At 37.0% G+C, this 19,477-nt stretch overlaps 1 protein-coding gene across 14 annotated transcripts in view; it reads right to left on the reverse strand.

The window, feature by feature from the left end:
* The window catches only part of SOX6 (SRY-box transcription factor 6), a 370,312-nt gene that overhangs the window by 247,991 nt on the left and 102,844 nt on the right, over nt 1-19,477 (reverse strand). For 10 of the 14 annotated variants that reach the window (XM_041481267.1, XM_041481278.1, XM_041481276.1 and 7 more), the window contains exon 1: nt 15,739-16,245. The exons of 3 other annotated variants lie outside the window; for them this stretch is intronic. The gene's annotated coding sequence lies outside the window, so the exon portion shown is untranslated. Of the gene's footprint in view, nt 1-15,738; nt 16,246-19,477 lie in introns of those variants that run through there. One more of the 14 variants, XM_041481270.1, reaches the window with a different exon arrangement.

Below are 19,477 nucleotides of genomic sequence, written 5' to 3' on the forward strand. Positions count from 1 at the left end.
GTCTGGAATAATAAAAGCAAGCATGCATATGGATTCAATGCTCTGGATTTACCCAGCACTGGTTAATGGTTTCTATAGAGATGGATGTCAATCTGCCTGGCCTTTCTTGTGTCAACAGTCAGTTACAACAAGGAAGATCATGGCTTTTGCCTTTGATTAGAAGTGGTATCTTTCCTCAGTTTACTGAAGGTCACAGTATTTGCCACAAGTTCTCCCTTATTACAAGTTCCCTCTTATTACAGATTTTATGTTCAAATGCGTCTGTTTACAAAGCAAAATAAAAAGACAATTATTCTTAAAAGTTTGGAGTCAAGAGGGTGTTAAATCTACACTTTCTGCAAAGTCTTCCCATCCACACGGTAAGGTTTTTCATCGCAAATGCAGCTTGTTCAAAAATTGACAGAAATATTTGCATAATGCTAATGAAGCTGTCAAAAGGTAACTGTGGCATAGTACTACAACCACATCACTGCCAGCCTTATAAATTCCTTGAAAGAGTAGAAACTTGTGTTCTTGTCTCATGCTAACTTAAATTGGAAAAAAAGATCTTCTCATTTTCATTGCAAAATGCCACCCAGGCTTTTATTTAAATATTGTCAGCAGCACAATACTTCATCTCATTGCACAAAAACATGAAACACAATGAAATGCAGAAATATTGCGCTGATACCCAAACACGTAAAAAACGGACTACATGCAGTAAATACATAAGAGAAACATTTTCAGGAATTTCCCTTAAGGCAGCAGTCAAAACCAAAATCCATCTTGCTGCTAATGTTACCTCAGCCCGTGTTAGCCTGCCAGCCCATCTCCAGCAGCTGCCTGTTTCACACACCCAGAGTACAACCAATGAGCCTGCCAGTGTGGCATTATAAGTTAATGTGAGAACTAGAGGGGACAGTTTACTTATATAAGTATTAGGTTTAAAAGTCCTGCCTGGAGCAAAAGAACTAAATCTTTTATGCTTCTGAGAGAGACGCTTTCACGCTAAAGAGGTTTTGGAGTAGTTTGGAAGGAAGTGTTAAAGTTTGAAGTTCTCTCTCTCCTCCAGGATGGGTCGGCACTTACAGGTTGTGATGCTGCTTCTATACATTCCTTTGGAACAATGTCCATGCATCAGAGCTTCAACCTGCTCCAGAAAAGGCTGGATTTCACTTGTGCTGACTCCAGAGAGGGACTTGTCTATGTCTAGAAGAGGCAAATGAGGAGACGCCAGCTGCCTGTAAAGGTTTTAAGATGTGACACATAATATGCCAAAGCATTTTGGTGGCAGTGGGGATGATCTGTGTAGGAGAATGGAACGAGCCCAGTTTTGAAAAATAAATTTCGCAATGAAATCATAATAGAGCAGGGAAACAAAGGAATTGGTTGTTAGTTGCAGTTGTATTCTCTACATGCCATCTTAATAAATTTTGGGACATGACAATTGGTGGTTTACTGTTAGCTCACTTAAAACAAATGAGCATACAAATAAAAGACTAAGATAGTTTACACTCCCTGCCTTTAGCAATCTGAACAACAGAAATGGAGTTATACTTGTCCTCTGGACTTTGGCATCCAAGCATCTGAGGGATGGTGTAGAGGGAGACTGACAAGTCCTTCCTCATCTGAAGAGAACGTGGGGTGGGAGAGTGCTAGAGCAGCAGCAGGAGGATGCCCTGTGGAGCTCCCACCCTGGGGCCAGGATGCATCACCTGACACAGGGCACAGGGGCACTGGCAGGGGCCCAGAGGGAAGGGATGGACACTACAGGGCTGACAATCCTGCCATGTTTATGAGCTGTAAGCTCCAGGAAATGTTCCACATAGCCCTCATAGCTCTCTGCCTTCAGACTTCAAGCACACGCGCGCACACTCACACCATCCCTTCTTAAATTTCCTTTGAGGTTTCCATGTACTGCTATTTTCCCCGCAGGAGCTGCTCCTCCTCACAGGCTCTGTTCTGCACTGTGCTCTGCCCTGCCATCCATAGAGGCCAAGCTGCATGCACTGGGCACAATTTTGTCACTGCTTTGGGGAGACCGTAGAGTGAGATGTACAATATTGACCAAGTGGTCTCACTGAAGTTATCGCTGATCTAAAAGATAAGATAAGGAGTTCATTACGTATTCCCTGCTCTAACAGAAAGCACCATTTCCAGGTCCAATGGGTCACTTATCGCCTCCTTTGAGGCCTATAGCTGTACTTGTAATAAGATTAACAAAAAGAGATCTCAGATAGCGCTGAATAAACAGTAAGCTTGGGTAAAAAAAAAAAAAATTTGGGAAAAAAAAAAAAAAAAAAAAAAAAAATACCAGAATATAACTTCTTTTGACTCTGAAGAGACAGAAGATAGATCTGTGAACTGAGCCTAAGAACAAAATGAGGACAAGTCCCTTGTGAATCTGGATTTATACACACATGAACATGTGTGTGTAGATAGATAAATGGATGTGTCTACATGTACATATCTTTCTTCATCCATACATTTAGTATATATTGTATTCAATCCCTAACTGTGCAAAGAGAATGTGATCCATCCTTGAGCCTTTTTTTCCCTGCACCCTGTTGTCCAGATGTAAGCTGTGAAACACATCCAAGTTCCTTAGAACGGGGAGTGTTGAGCCAGGCAGTTCAGGCTGAGCTGTTCCAGTTATCACTCCATTGAAAACGAACAACAAATTCAAATAACAGAGGCTGTGTTTTATTCTGGATCTTTCTGGGTTTTCTTTCTCTAGCTCCCACCCCCAGAGTCTCACCTCTCTCCTACCCTTCCCCACTTACCATAAAGTTATGATGCCCTTTGCTATAATAATGAATGGAATTCCCAGATTATTATTTTAGGGGCTTAACCGATTCTCAGTGGTTTTCATGTGTTTAGCACTTATACAAAGAGGCTTTTTCATATGTCTCTCACTAAATATACAAATAGGCTTGGAGTCAGTATTCATTTTAATAGTTTCACCAGATAGTCACATTTATTTTCAGAGATTTTTTTTTCCTCATTGCATTTTTGCATCACTATGCATGCAGCTGTACTACACATCCAACTACAAACCTGGACCTAGCATCAACAAGCAGAATATCTCCATCCTTAAAGTAATGTTTTTTATACAAAGATTTATACCTGCACAATGCTCATTGCACAAAACTCTAAATGTATATCAGAGCAAGACTGTTGGAACCTCTCCTCCTGTGTATTATTTATTTCCAAGTAATCTCAGCTGAGAGCTTTCTGATGCTGTCACAATGGCCAATTTTATATTGGACATTTTTCCCAATACAGATGTGCAGCTATTTGCCTTTTCTTTACCTCTCTGTAAATGCCACATGGACAGAAATCATTGAGTCACCAGATCATACATTTATTTTTCTGATATATTATGCTGTTTGATGTCATGTTGACATGTAATTGATGTTGGTTTTGCTTTTTTTTGGTCTTTGTTTTGTTTCTTGGTTTCAATAAAAAGAGAACTTAAAAAAGGCTGTAGAGTGATGACTTAAGGCACTGACAGACATGAACATAGTATGCATCTCTTTTATGATGTGCTGTTGAGTAAATGGGTTTATTTCTAGCTTTAGATAACATATAGGAGACCTCTGAATTTTTACTGTATAGTGAAGTATTTGTACAAGCCTAGCCTATAACCTCAAAAGAACTTCTTTTACACACAAGAAGTACATACAGAACATGTTTTCAATAAGGGCTTAACCCATGATTTAAGAGTCAATAAAGAAAGATTTTCCATAAAGAAATGGGAAAGCAACAATAGAAATAAAATACAACATACCAAAGATTAAATATGTTCCATCAGCACAACAGTGTCTTTGTACAGTAAAGAGCAGAAGGGGATGATTAATAGTAAAATGGTATATATGTCAAAAGAAAAATAAATGCAATTTAGACAAAGTACACACTTATTAACAGAGAACATCATTTACAGTTATTCAGATGGGAGGAAGGCAAGGATGAAACTAGCAGAGAATCTATTTCACAATGTGAAGTCACATTCATCTTGGTTCAGGCTTTCCCCCCCTCTACAGCTGCAAAATAAAAATACTGGTGAAATCCTTGCTGATATAAAATTAATGCCTAAGTACCCAGCAACTTCAGCAGAATCAGGATTTCACACAAGATATTTTAAGGTGCAGCTTTACCAGGCAGAGCTCGTGGATCACCAGCAGGAATGGGTGCACACTTCCCCCTGGTTCCCACTGCAGTCACCACCAGCTCTAACAGCCTTGGCACCAGACCTTTCTGAAGGGACCCGAGGCTGTGGAGTTCTTCCCTCTCATCCTCCTTCTGAATGGTTAATAACAGGGTCAAGAGATCCCTGGGGCTCTCCCAGATGCCTTTACCAGGCACTGGGTTTTGGGGCATGGGGAGGAAAGGAGGGATGGAGGCACTTTAAAACAAGCCCAGAGACCAAGTTAAGCTTAAACCAGTGAAAGACAGATTAAGGTGCCTGATGGACCAAATGTCTGCCCAGCACCTACCAAAGTCATCACCTGAGACCAACTGAAAGGTTGAACAGGAATTATTCCAGCATGGCAATATACTATGAGAAGATTTTGGGAATGCCTCCTCTAGATTTACCAGAAACTTCATGAAAACAACCAGATGCAAATTTAGTATTTCAAACATTCCAAGTTTTGAGCTAGAAAGATAGAAATATGCTATCAGCTCATAACACTCTCTGCAGAACCACAGGGTCCCCTGAAGGTGCCCCAGCAATGTGCCAGTCCAGCTTGTTTGTGGAAAACACCTTCCACAAAGAAATGCATTTACAACTAACTATCTAAAAAATGGGAAAGTACAAAACAGAAAGAAAATTACCATTTCATTCTGCATGCAAGAAATACTCTATATGATACCTCCACAAACTCTACCCACTCCACCTCTAATATTTCCAAATAAACCAACACAAAATAAATATGTTTTTACAAGGCAGGAATGAAAGGTAAATTTTAAATGAAGAAGAAACTTTGGAGAAGTTGCAAATAAAAATACAACATAGTTAAAAATGAATTTTTGTTCCGTGTCAATTCTAGAAATTTCTACCGCTCCTACTTTGCATACATAGTTACACACAAAATGGGAAAGAGAAACAGAAAGAAAAGGGTCAAAACTCCCCCAATAATTATCTGGAACAGAGCCTTACTATCCTGGTATATGGTCTCATTGGAAACCACACATGGAATTAAAGTCTATATTTCTTAATATGCGTGGATTTAGGGCATATGAGACAGAAACATGGTCAAAGTGGTAGATCTGAAATATACTTCTCAAAACACCCATTCTCAACTCATCCTTTCCAACTACCTCTCTCAAAATCGTAAGATGTCCCAAAAATATTTTGATTATGGTCTAATCTATTTATTCTGTGTGACCCTTGCAGAAATGATTCTTTGCAACTCTGGCAAGTTTCTTTCTCTACCACTTTTGTGAAATGAATGACTCCTTCGATTTGCAAGGAAGTTCTCAGGATCTCTGCATTATAGGACTATTATTATCAGAACTCATTGAGCTCTTGCTGTGTTCACAGATTTAAATCTGAAAGCCAGAAATTATAAACATATACCTCATTCAAGATAGAACACGCAAGCACACATTATACAAATTATTTCTGTAGTGTACATTATAGCTACAAAAAGAATGACATCAGAAAACTTTATTAGCATCAGACAAGAGCCTCAAATCCTAAATCAACTCACACAATTTCTCTTTTTCTAAACTCCCTTTGATTTTTTTTTGCCTATTAAAGCCAATTGATATACAAGTTGGTGCTTGATGCTCTTGAAGTCACACAGAAATTTACCCATCACATTATCCTGATGTAACATTCTATATGGCAGTTCAATGGAACACCACAAACACCACCTATTCATTGCCCAAATTGCCTGCCATCCTACAATTTTAATCCCAGTCATCAATTGTCTTCAGGATTTTGTATTTTTTGAAAACAAGTATTTCTGCACCTTCTAACTAAACTTGAAGGCTGTCTGCACTGCAGGACATGAATGGAAACATTTAAACAGAAATGCTCCAATGTACTCCCAGCAAGAAAAAAAAAATCACCAGAAAGGTAATAGAGCTCAAAACTTATCTGAGCATTCCCACTTTCTAAGATTTTAGGTGTAAAATACCACTGTATCAATAAGGCCAAGAAATTCTCTCTATGAATGAAAGAATTAGAAGACATGAACAGGTCAAGGAAATACATAAGAATGAAAGGTTTAAAAGGAGAGAGAATCCTTGTAATTACATCATGGACAAAGTCAATAAAGAACTCCCTATCCCCCCTTCGAAACCCCAGAGTAGTATATAAATTATTTGCAACATTAGTATCACTTTAGCAACACCACAATACAAATTTTATTACCAATCCATTCCCTGTAATTCTAAGAACTATGAAGTAAATTGTGATTCCCACATAAGTGTGCATCTAAATTACACACAACAGTCTCAGTAAAGAGTATGCAGGCTTTTAGGAAAGTTCCAAGGAGGTGATCTGATTTCAATCCTGTCATACTTTTAAGCAAATGTAGATTGAGTTAAAAGTAAACATTGCAGGAGGGAGCTCATGCTCTAGGCTTCACCAAGCAATCAGCAAGGCATCTGACACGCTACAGAAAACCTGAAAAATCCAGCAAATAAATCTCATAACACCCATTCAGTATCCTACGAAGCACACAGTGGGGAGCTGACACATTATTAACTGACTGTAATTTTCACAAACTGTAACATACTAAGAGCTTTATGACATACATGTGGTGAAATATATTTTTATCTATTATAAATGCCCCTGTTTTCAAAGGACGTTAATCAAGATGCTTCAAATAAGTCATTGGGTCATGTTTGTTTTTAAGTTAGTAGCACCAAAAATACTAAATATTACAGTAAGAAGGTATGGGAAATATCTCCATCTCATGACTTCACTCTAACAAAATCACAAGCTTTTGATGATGCAGTACTTATGTGTAAAATGACAAAGGGAGTGACTTGAGCAACAAAAAAGATAAACTTGGAACAGGTAATTGCCACAAAGTGGTGCTTTCCTTGAGTGTGAGGTTTTAAACTACACTATATTTGTATACAAACTTGCTTAAACTCTGCTCTTTCAATGAAAGTAAATCCACAAGGACAGTGCAGGTTCCAAGGAAGCTCTGATGCCATCCAGAGGGAAAGAATTGAAGATGATATGACACAGACATCAACGCTCAGCCAAAGCATCTTTCCTTTTACCTTGGTGAAGATTTACACAGCTTTACAGAGACAAACCTCACCTGCCTCCCTCAGGAACAGCAGAAAGCACTCCTGCAAGTGACAGATCACTGGCTTTTGAAGCCTTACATTGTTCTGCCACACACAGGAATAACTTGAGGTCCCAAAGGTTCATAGAAGAAAATGGCACTTTGCCAACTCTCATTACTGCCTGCCAACCTGTAGATAATCTTCTCATACTGTACTTCATCTGATACTTTCACATTTACAACCCTTTACAATACTCAGCAGTTTCTATTTAAATAGAAGTAGTCAAGATTAAAAAAATAAACCTAAAGTAGAAAATACAGGCTAAATGTGAAAACTGAGAGCATTTTCCTCACTATTGTCCATTATTCTTTAATGTATCATTCTCTTTCTGCATGTAGGCCAAAAAAATAAATCCAGTGTAAACAAAAAAGGCAAATACCTTTTGAAGGCCAAGCAAATATTTGAAAAACAAAAAAGAGATTCTGCTTTTATCTCCAGATCACCCTACAATTTAATGGTTAGTGGGGGGGGGGGGGGGGGTATGGTTAGGGGGGGGGGGGGGTCTTTTCTCTTTTCTTTCTTTCTTGTTTTTCTTTTTCTCTTTAGTTCAGGGAATGCAGTATGGGCAGGTCCACACCTCATAGCTCACAGAATGGTAATCAACCTATAAACCAGAATAATAGGATAACAAAGGTTGAGTAACCATGCCATGTTTGCAATAGAGAGAAAAATTGGCACTATCCAAAGCCATAAGGCAAAAAAACAATATATTAAAAGTCTTGATCCAGTATTATTTCTAAATTATGAAAATTACATGCCTGACCTCGTAATCTGATGTCTAAATTATAAGCAAAGTGCAGGTGCCTGTGTGAAGCTTAATGGTCTTTATGAGGTTTCATGAAATTAAATTAATACCACTCCATGGACTTGAGAGAGAGACTTGGGTCTTCAGCTATGACAATGGTATGAAATAAAACTGAACAGAAAAACGGAAAGATTATCTGCAAACTAAAATAGTAAAGTCAGCAAGACATTACCAGTGAGTCCACAATCACCTGGCGGGACGAGTAAATGACTGACAGTTTTCAAGAAAGTTTTTAGGTGGGTATAAATCTGTTGAAACCAAAATGGAACAAAGCCCACTTTTTTTTTGGCCCCTTGTTACTTATCTATGATTCTGAGGTCACAAGTGAACACAAATGTATAGTAGTTCAATATTGATACTCTCAGGCCAATAGCAAATCTCTACCAATCACACACAAATCCCAGCAATGCCACAAAATCTCTGTATCATATAACGAGAACCAGTGCTTTCATAAATTGTATGTAAAAAATCCCTAAATTATCTTATCATTAAAATAAAGCCATCAGTGGTAATGTTATTAAAAATATTGGTGCAACTTTTGGGGTTAATCACTTGTCCACTGACTTCAAGGATGAAAGAAAACATTTCACATGGGTTCAAGCAGTAAAGTACATGTACCTTATTATCTTTTATGGGACAGAAAAGTGATAAACACTTCTTATAATTAAAGAAGTCTGATCAGCAAAGCAGGATGAATATTAGAAAACAGAATTAATACTTGCTTAATCTTGTAAGAAATAAAGCTATTTAAAAAACCCTATTTTCTAGCAAACACAATCAAATTAAGCATCTGAAAGCTATTTTGATTAGGTTAATTTTCAGTTTTCACACTATAATATCACATTAGAAGATGATGGTGTTCTGCAGAAGACAGTAACAGAAACAATGAGAAAAGGAATCATGTTCCAGACAACTACATTAATTAGGAGACACAAGCCCTTCCTGGACTACTTCAGATACTGCCAGAAAGGTATTTTTTAAAGATTTTTCTCCTGAAATCTTTCTTTAAAAAAAAAGATTTAAAAGAAATTTTTTCTAAATTGGCAAAAATTTTAATAGTATCTCTATAATCCCTAAAGACAACTTTAATAATAGCTTAGCTAATAATTAAACATGTACAATGTCCAATTCTCTGTTTGTTTAATAATAGAAATCCTGCAAGTGCAAGGCAGAACACAGGGATGGCCACAGGCCCATTGCCATGCTAAAACTGACCCACGTATTACACAAATAAAACTGCTACCAATGGCCTGGAAGAATCAGCAGCACTCTCATGTACTCCTGATATTATCAAGTAATTCTCAATAATTTTTGCTGATAGTGTATTAGTTCTCTAAATTATAGACTGTCATCTCTGAAAGCAGAATTATATGGAAGATCATATTTTTAAGGAAGTGTGAAGCTTTGTGCCAAATATCAGTATGAAAACCACATAGGGTGTTACAGTGCACATGTATATTCACGGTCATCAGATGCACATATATGTTCACCTATGTATTTACATATGTAGAATACATATAAATAATGGATGAAATGGACTTGTATCCATGTGTGTATGTATTTGTGTGCATGCTTATGTACACAGATACATAAATATGGAGGTAAAAGTTCTTTACCCTGCATATAATTATATGTTGTTTAGACTGACACACCTATACATAATATGGATGGAATTCACTATCCTAATTGTTAGTAGTGAGAACTACAGCAATTGATATAGTGCTTGCTCAAAAATTTTCTAAAGCAGGGATCTCTTCCGACTCTGGTTCTAAAAACAGTATTACAGGTCCACAAAGCAATATATTTTTTAACAACAAATATTTTTTCTTTAAATTGCCACTGTATTATTCAGTCTTTCTAGAGTTGGTTGGTGTCAGTCAACCCATTTTGTGTAGATCTAATAATTTTTGAAGAGGTATTTTATTATACTGGCACACTTTTTTATACTAAAATGGTTGCTTCACTACTGGAGCTAAGGAACTAAAATCAGAAAATCACCCCTGATGAATTCAAATTTCTACAACTTATATGATAATCTGTGACCTAAGGCATGTTGATTATACCCTTAAAAGATAATGAATGGTATGATAGGGGGAAAAAAAATTTTTTTAAAGACTCAATAATTTATTTGCTGGCACCCAGCTTTCTTTCTAATTTATTCCCTGAAAACTTCAGTTTTAGGAAAATGGGAAAGTGACATTTTTCATACAACGCAGAAATTATTAGTGATACTAGTAGATGAAGTAGTCACTTTTATTCATTACTTTCTTTGAAAGAAAAGAAAACAAAAGAGCTAAAAGCAGATAACAGGAGACAGAGGACCCAGTAACTCTGGATTCCATGTCACAGCTGTAGGGTGCAGAAGAGAATAACCCTAATGAAGTCCATATACTATCTTTAGAACTATATCAGCACAGCTCAAAGCAGACTCTGATCCTCCCTGAAACACAAAGCTGCTATTACTGATTATTGTTTTAGTTGACTTCGACATCAGTTCCAAAACTGAGCTCTTTCTTTGCAATAGGAAGTCCAGGCAAGCATGCACTGAATGCCTAGATCTGAACCCCGACAAGCCAGGGAGGCTTATTATTCTGCTGCTTATAACACAGCAGCTCCCTTCCTAATAGGCATTTAGAACAAAACAATGTTTCTCTCCTGCAGGGTTTTATTTGGCCTTTAGATTAAACAACGCTCTAGGTTAGTAATCAGGTTTACCAGACGGTTGTCACGGGGTCACCAGCAGCTACTTTGTTTTCCCTCAGCACTGTGCTCTCTAAGGTGGTGATAGTGTTAAACAGAATACAGCTGATGGGAAAAGTAGAAGGATGAACCGGCAGCGTCCTAAAAATTATTTTTTCAAAGGAAAAGCAGTCCATTGAAAAATGACAGGCAAGAAAGATTCAGTATAAACACTAGTAAACCATATATATTACCTCAATAAATGCTAAAAGCCTGTCCTGGTAAAGCAAGAACAGGACATTTGATATTTAGCTCACATTTTTCATACAAAAAGTAGGGTGTATGCTTGTACATGTGGCTTTTTAAAATCCAAGTTAATATGGAGGTAGAACAATTATTTAAATTGAAACTAGACAAGCACAGTCCTGATGAAAAATTTGCTTTGGGAAAAAAAAAAAAAAAAAAGAGCATAAACAATTAGGGTCTGGCTACTGCAATGCTCCCTGAGGTTTACACACATGTAAAATGTCAGGAAACTTGCACATGAGGATAAACTATTAGACAGCAGACGAACTGTTAGGTATTTTTTACTTTATCCATTCCTGTTCAGAGGCAGAAAGGCCAAAAGGATGTGCAGCTGAAGTGCCCAGCTTTGGCCTTCTCCCAGCACCACAGAGTTTGCTTGCTTGACCTACTGAAGCAGAAAGTGCCCTGAAAAATCTCCACTTTGTTCTGAACACCCCTGTTTGCCTCCAACACTGAACACCTGCACATCACAACCTCATCAGAAAGGTCTGTAAAGAGACCCATTTGTGGGAAAACACTCAGTCTGCTGTCCTTTGGCTCTCACAAACTTGGGTGATTGCAGTTAATTTGCTGTGGGTTTTGTCTTGGTTGCTTGTTTTTGTATGTTTTTTTACTACCACTAAAACATTTGGCCTAAAGACCACAGAATAATTAATAACTATACCAACACTGATTTGGACTATCTTTGAAAGAAATGCCAGCAGATTTTCCTCTGGCATCTATAAAAATGCACCCAAAACCTGTGTAGTACAGACAGACAGGGGCTTACATCTTACAGTTCTATGGATGTTATGTGCTATCATCCACAACAGCCACAGAACTCTATTCAGAAGGTGAAAAATGACACATGTTGGATTGCTCCAGGATTTAGTAGCTGAAAATAATGTGTCTTTGAGAATACACTGCTTCACGAGTATGTCTTTTTAAAAAACTACTGAACTATGTTGGGTGTAATAAGGAACACATGTAACTCCTACTTCAGATGAGGAAAAAAAAGGAAAGAAAATGTTTTCCTTTAGCAGCATGTGATTCAATTAACTCTTTAAGCTCTTCTCTCTTTTTGCAGCTGTTTAAAATATAATTATTTTACAAAAGACAGCAAAAATGATAGCCCCAAAGGCAAAATGAAGTCTTATATTATTTTTCTCTGTTATCAGACATGGATCAAGTGCTAATAAACACCTATATATCTAAACAGCTTTTTTGAAACACATGAAACATTACAGAGTTTGCAGAAAGTAAAACCCACAAGACACTAGGCCTGTTTTATTCTGATATTTAGGTTAGGTAAGTTCAAATTTTTTTTTCAGCCTTAGCATTTTACAATTTATTTTCTTCTAGAAGGAGAGTTCTGTGATTCTACATTCTCTCTTTATTATCTTGTAGACATAGACACCTGTATGCAAAGCCATGAAAATGCCTTGAATTTTTCCTTTTTCCATGACACAACTTTGTAACTTTATATCTGACTACTTTATGCTGCTGGTGCTCCATAAGGACTCTGTAAAAGCTGGAGTTGTTCTTGAGCTCTTTTGGTGACATTACAGCCTGAAGCAAGGCTAAGCACCACCTGCACCATATTTATCTGCTTGTTTATGAAAGACTTTCCCCCTCATTGTGTGGATAACTGACCTTAGCCATAGCTAATAAGACATGAGCTTCCTTGAACTATGCAGCTTTACACTGAATCTTATAAAACACCTCAGTGTTATGCATACAGCTTCACCGAGCCCCTAACGACCTGAAACACATTCTCTCTCCAGTACTGTCACCACAGACAAGGTGTGGTCCAAGAAACAAAAATAACCTGGCCCAAACTTTGTTTTGGCCATCTGTTTGTGTAGACAAGCGTCTTCCTGGCTACTAGCAGGTTTTTATAAAGTAGAGAATCAGGCAACATATAGATATTTATGCTCCACCCTCCACACCATCTCATCTTACTGCACCAACCATGTAGCAACAAGAATGGCTTGCTTGCTGCAGGCTGACTGCTTCTGCAGCCTTCCCTGAGTGCAGTTGTGTTTCCAGATGTATGTCTAGTTAGTCAGAGACCTCTGGAGCTTCATCTCTCCTCGACATTAAGCCTTTAAACAGGTTGGGATCTACACAGTCTGCGTTGAAGAAAATACAATTTTGCTTAACATGAACACCCTTGTTCAGTCAAACTAGTTCCAGTAAATCAGATGATGTTCTTATCAACCTATTCCAGACACGTCCAACTTTTTTGGTTGTTTGTTTTTTTCTCCCTTTTTTTTTCCTGTAATACACAACTGAGAACAGGAACTGGCACAAAAGCAGTGGTTCCAGCTAAACTGCCTTGTAGGGGGACATTTTTCCCAGGTTACACTATTGTGTTGTTGAAACAAGTCACTGGAATGGACACAAAACCCCAAAGTTTCTGTTTGATATCTTTTGTTTCTATCTTTTGCTTAAGAACATTACTTTTATCCCTGTTGATATACATAATAATAATTAAATAACAGCTCATTTATATTGGTTTATATCTGAGGGGGATCAAGACTATTTCTGTTCATTTGCAGATAGTGTTTGATCATTTAGAATTCTGTCAATAAGCTAATGTTTACTATTAATTTAAAATGAACCAGTTGAACCAGTAGAGTGCTAGAGCTCAAGTGTAAACTACATATATACATGAAATACAATAAATCCTGAAGTACTACAACCAATTTGTCGGTTAGTACACACATAAGTAATATAATCACTTAAATCATTCCAAATAAGCATACAGAGAGATTCATTTTGTGTTTTACTTTTTCCCCAACAGCTCTATACTAGTTGTTCCTGATGATGTTCCAAGCAGAGCATTCCTAAGAGTCACTCGTGCAGGAAAACAGTTGAGCTAAACTCAAGTTGCCAGCTCTTTTCTAATTTTAAGTTTAGTTCTCCCATTCTGAAGGAAGCATTCCTCTCCAATACTAGTTAAAAGAGCTTATCTAATTTAACTTTCATTTTTTCCTTAAACATCTGGGAAATTTCATTTCTCTAATCAGTTTCTTACTTTCCTCCACTAATTACAATCTTGTTTTTTCTACGTATATCATTTCCTGTGTGATAATTTTTTCATCATTGGGTTTCTTGCTCTTTATATATTTCCTAGATGCCGGTGATCAAACTCAGAAAATGCAGCTTATTTACATTGTCCCCGTTCTTCCTTAAAATACTCAGCTAAAATGTGCCTCCAGAAGTTATTTGCCTCTATGTATATCCAAATATTTAGCATGGCTCCCAAAATGCCACCATTTGCTGCCCTGACAGCTCCATCATCAGCAAATTCTAGGACTTTAGTTTACTCCAACGTGGTGAGACGCCCTTCAGAGAGCTTGGTCACCAGCTGTCCCTGTGCTCGAGGAGGCCAAAGTCACACGCGATACAGTGACGCTGTCAGACAGACGCCACTTCTCCCTTTCACTTTCCCCACTGCTTCTTCTTCCTTTCTCTTTCTCCTTTGCCCAAGGCCACGTCTTATTCCCACTCCCAAAATTAAAAGGTTCCTTCTTCCTTTCTCTACGGCTCATGAAAAGCTACCCTGTAGAACTACATGGCTACAGGGGCTCAGCCTTTAGATTTGGAATACTTTCAGGTTTTATCCATGTTTTCCTTCTTGTATCACCACAAGCCCTCTCAGACAGCTTTCATGCTACTTCATACATAACAGGCTAAAATCTGGACTGTCACCAAGACAGATACTGTAGTCACATCGTGTACATACTGAATTTCATTCTGCAAGCAAATCAGGACTTTTTTAAGTTCCATTAATTGAAGTAGCAGCACACAGCTAAGAAAAGTTATCAAACGCTGAACACGGACTTTCTAGTTTCCACAGTACTAGACTATCATCTAAACACTTTTACACAACTCCTATAATAAGCTAAATAGTGAAGACTACATTGAAAAACATAAATGTTTATCATACCTATTTATTACTATCAGGGGCACAAATTTGAAAGTTTCCCCAAGATAGGGCTTTGAGCTTTTAAAAAAATTACCAAAATTATAAGATTCTATTCAACTAACCTAATGGTTTCATTTGCATTTCTCTGTATAAACACAGTGGTATGGTTACCAAACATTCATTTTCTTCTAATCCCAGATCATAGATCTTTGAAACCCCACCAAAATAAAAAAAATTAAAACAAAAACTTCTAACAAACAGAAATGTGTTCACAATATCAAAACAAACTTAAATAAATAATTCCTACAGTGTGAAAACTGAAATCTAATAACTCTGAATAAAAGAGCTCTGCAACATAAAACTTCCTGTAAACCACTACAATATGTCCAAGCACGACTAAAGACAGACTTACATAATATATTAGCTTGCAATTGCAAAGGACTCCTCAGGTTTTGTAATCAGTTCTCACCCTTAACCGCAAACCAGGAAAGAATTATGATGATATTTCACAGCTACATATATTGCATAGCTCAAAAATAAGGTTTAGAAATGTATCTTCTTACCAAAGTTAAACACAAGTTTAATTTCTTTCATTCATTTGAGGAAACTGAGGATCAACATATGCTGTTTCACAGGCTGATACTTTAAGTAAAATAACAAAGATTCTTTTAAAAACTAAACTCTCTCATAATGAAAAGCAGAAAGAAAAGATTTTGTTCCTTTGAGAAGATGATTAGCTTACCTGGTTTTGCCATTCCACACCGACAGCCCGAACAATATTATCAGCTCTTCAGGTACTAATTCTTGCTAACTGGAAGGATATTTTCTCTCTTGCTGGATTAATAATCAACTTTCCTGATAGTTCATTTGTAATTCTCTGCTGGTTAACCCTTTGCAGGGCTCCCATTCTGAATGAAGCAGCCTACACTCCTCGGCTCATTGTAATACAAAAATAACAAAACATAGGCCAGCAAATAAATGAGAACTAAATAGCAAGCTAAAGAGAAAAACTAAGAATAGATTATCTTAAAAAACTAAAAGCTTACAAACACTTCAACCAAGACTTCCTTTCTCTGAAAGGCTCTAATTACTTAACCTAGTTGCTGGTAAAACAATGCATCAACAACCTGGGAGCTGTAAAGTCCAATGGCTCATACGACTGCAGGCTCCCAGGAAGCCACAGCTCGACCTCTCATCTTCAGCCAGCCAGCAAGTATGACACATGCCTGCCTAATTCTGGAAATAACATCTTTTATTAGTGAATAGTGTGCTGAGAAATTGCCACAGTTATCAGTTTGTGCAAGGCCACCCATCTGTGTTGTCAGAAAGCAAGAGCAAGAGTGGCCAGGAGTAAAAATGAGATAAGAGAGGCCCAGAATAGCTAAAAAGGGGAGTTCAAATGAGGTCAGAACAGTTTAAGATGGGATACCTAAAAATTATATATATTTTTTTTATTTTCAAGTGTAATAGTAGTAAATTACATATATGTTATCCGTTTCATAAAAATTCAATCGGCTCTGGCAGCTCTGCTGTGAAATTAGTAAAAATATTATAAAACAAACCTGGTAAAAGGGTTCAGAGATCTCATATAAGAATGTGGAACATTCTGGAAATGCTCATCTAAAGAAATTAGTCTTTAGGAGATATGTGATGGACCTTGGGATGTACTTTGATTGTGGACAGAGGTAGGAGGAAAAGAACAATAAACTTGTTGCATGGATGACTAAGGCATAATGCTACAAAAATAGGGAAATAATAAGAAAGGGGCGAAAATATCTTTCTGAAAAACAGTAAATTGGAGGTTTGGATGCTCTTGGAAAAATATGAGGTGACAGCTCTATTCACTAACAGAAATGCTTTCCTCATGAACTCTGCTATAGCTGTTTTATTGAATAATATGGCAGTAGTTATGTTTTTCCCTTAAAACAAAGGCACAGAGTCTCCTAGAGCTTCTGCACAGAGACTTTAAAGATGAGACTTTATCTATTTCCTTTTGCATAAGAGTAGTCCTATAGCTAATCTATTTTTACACAACTATAAGTTTCTGCTCTCCGTTCAGCAGTGCCTAATACAGTTTGCTGTAAACTTTCAGCAATATGTGCTGTAGAATTTATGATAAAATGCTATAAAGTTTTGAAGCAAATTTATTTCATATTTATAGCTAATTTTATTCTGTGTTTGAAGGAAAACCTTTTAGGAACGCCAATAATGTGAGAAAGCTACAACAACTAAATTTATTGTTAAGTATCACATCAGTGGTACTCCTGGGGACTCCTCTTCATGGGAAGAAAGCTTAAACAACATTTTCTAACACATTGGATTGCTTCCCAGAGATGTGATGGCCTACAGAGGCAGTGCTGAACAAAGCAGGCTGGAATGCTAAGTCAGTAAACAACCCTCTTCAGAGGATGGCCACAAATAAGTGCAACTTTGTTTAATAAGGGTGAATTATAGTTATCTTTTGTTCTGTAGTAGGTGCATTATCTTTCTCTCCTGTTCCACCTGACTAAACTGGTAGTATCTTTTCTATCACCTGACTGAGTAGTTGGCTGGAAATAATGGGACCAAACAATCCGCTATTGTTACAAGAGACAATGACCTTTCATGTCCTTGGAGCTCGCCATGACCTTTCATCTTTCCTATCCTCCAATGGTCTCCTCTAACAACTAAAACTGCACCCTGTTAGGCTGAATTCCAGATTGTCATAAAAAGCCCCTTCCTTTCGAAACAAAACCAATTTTTACACCAAGGTGGTAGAGAAACACAGGTCCATTGTTCCCGCACAGATGGAAGTTAGAGTTACTAAGGCAACAGCTCTAATCCCTCTTTTTACCACCTTTTTCACATCATTGGCCTATCAAGTGTGCTACCTTTTAACTCATAAGCTCAAAAGCTGGTAGTCTAACTGACTGCCCTAATTAGCTACGATTTTCACAGTACAGACAACATGATGAGCTAATCGAAATTTGCAAAATAATGACGTACCTCCAGCAAATATTCCTCCTCCTGAGGCCCAGTCTTAGAATAACAATAATGAGGCCATTATTAGAGGAGGGCATTAAAATGCTGCACTGCTGCTAAACAGAGAACTTAATTGTTCTGGTCTTGTCCATTGAATCAACAACCTATTGTTGTGGACTTGAAAAATAAAGGACTGGAGAATGGGTGCCATAATGATTGGTCTGTGCTGCCATACCAGCACTCTGTAGAATTGTTTTCCTTTTGAAACTCTTGATGGACTAGTAGTTTTGTTTAAAAGTAATATAAAAGCCAATTGTCTGGATAAAAAGTCCTATTTATTGAAATCTTTAGAAGCAGTTGCATGGATTTGTTCATGACCCCCAAGATAAAAACATAGGGCCCATAATAATGCTATTTGTGGCGACCACTGCTTGTGGTGACGCTGCTTGTAGATAACGCTGTCCTGTCTGGCTACTGCAAAAGGAAGGAAGGCATTTCCTTTGCAGACAGAAATCATGGCAGAAGGTCAAATAGTGGACAGAACCAATTCATCTGTAAAAATGAGGATGTTGTATTAAAAAAAAAAAAAATTAAACAAAAAAAAAGCCTAATAAGTTTGGTCATTTACAATTCAGGGTTTAGGACAAACGCATAAAGGTATCTCTGATCAGCCACAACACAGGACTTTTGTTTGTTAATTAGTTTTTAGATATTAAAAATGACAGACCTTATTTTTTTTCTTCACCTCTGTAGAATTACACCCTAAATTTTGTCCATGGGAAACTGAATAATATACACCTTGAGATGCAGTGACTCAACTGATGCAAATTGTAGCTTACTGTTAGCTTTAGATAGTCTTTATTTAAATTTAGGACTGGGAAAAAGAGACATCTAAAATCTCTGACATGCCTTTTAATCTTGGGGGATTTTTAATTTTTTAGCAACTAGAAACTACAGCTTTTCACAAATGTTTAAAACAAACATGGTCTTGAGAAAAAATACTCTCCCAAATAAAAAATCATATGTCATTTTATGACATAAAATCATTGTTAATTAACACTATCCTGGATTCCTCTCTTAGCTTTCACTGCAATAGGACAGTTGAAAACATAAGCAACAATAGATTTACACTTTGGAATGCAAACTAAAATCACATCTTATTGTATTTTTATAGTTACGCCTCTTAATGCAACTTTCTACACAGAAATTCCTGCACAGAAATTGCTCAGAATTTCTACACAGAAATTGCTCAAAAATAAGCTATAACTCTAGATTAATATAAACAATGAAAAACTGTAACATTTGGGATTGCAATAATTTCCATTGGTAATTTGCTATTGATTTCAATGGGAAAAAGTTTAGGGTTTAATTTTTCTCATTCCTATCAGAATATTTTAAAATCAAATTGAGGTAAATGATTGTGAAAATGAAAAAATAAAAAAAAAAACAGGAGAGGAAAACTTAAAGGCTAACCCAAAAGGTATTTTCAGCAGTTCTAGGAACAGTTCATAAAATAAATT

This window comes from Pyrgilauda ruficollis, unplaced genomic scaffold (assembly GCF_017590135.1).
Source record: "Pyrgilauda ruficollis isolate IOZ18807 unplaced genomic scaffold, ASM1759013v1 scaffold55, whole genome shotgun sequence".
Lineage (NCBI taxonomy): Eukaryota > Metazoa > Chordata > Aves > Passeriformes > Passeridae > Pyrgilauda > Pyrgilauda ruficollis.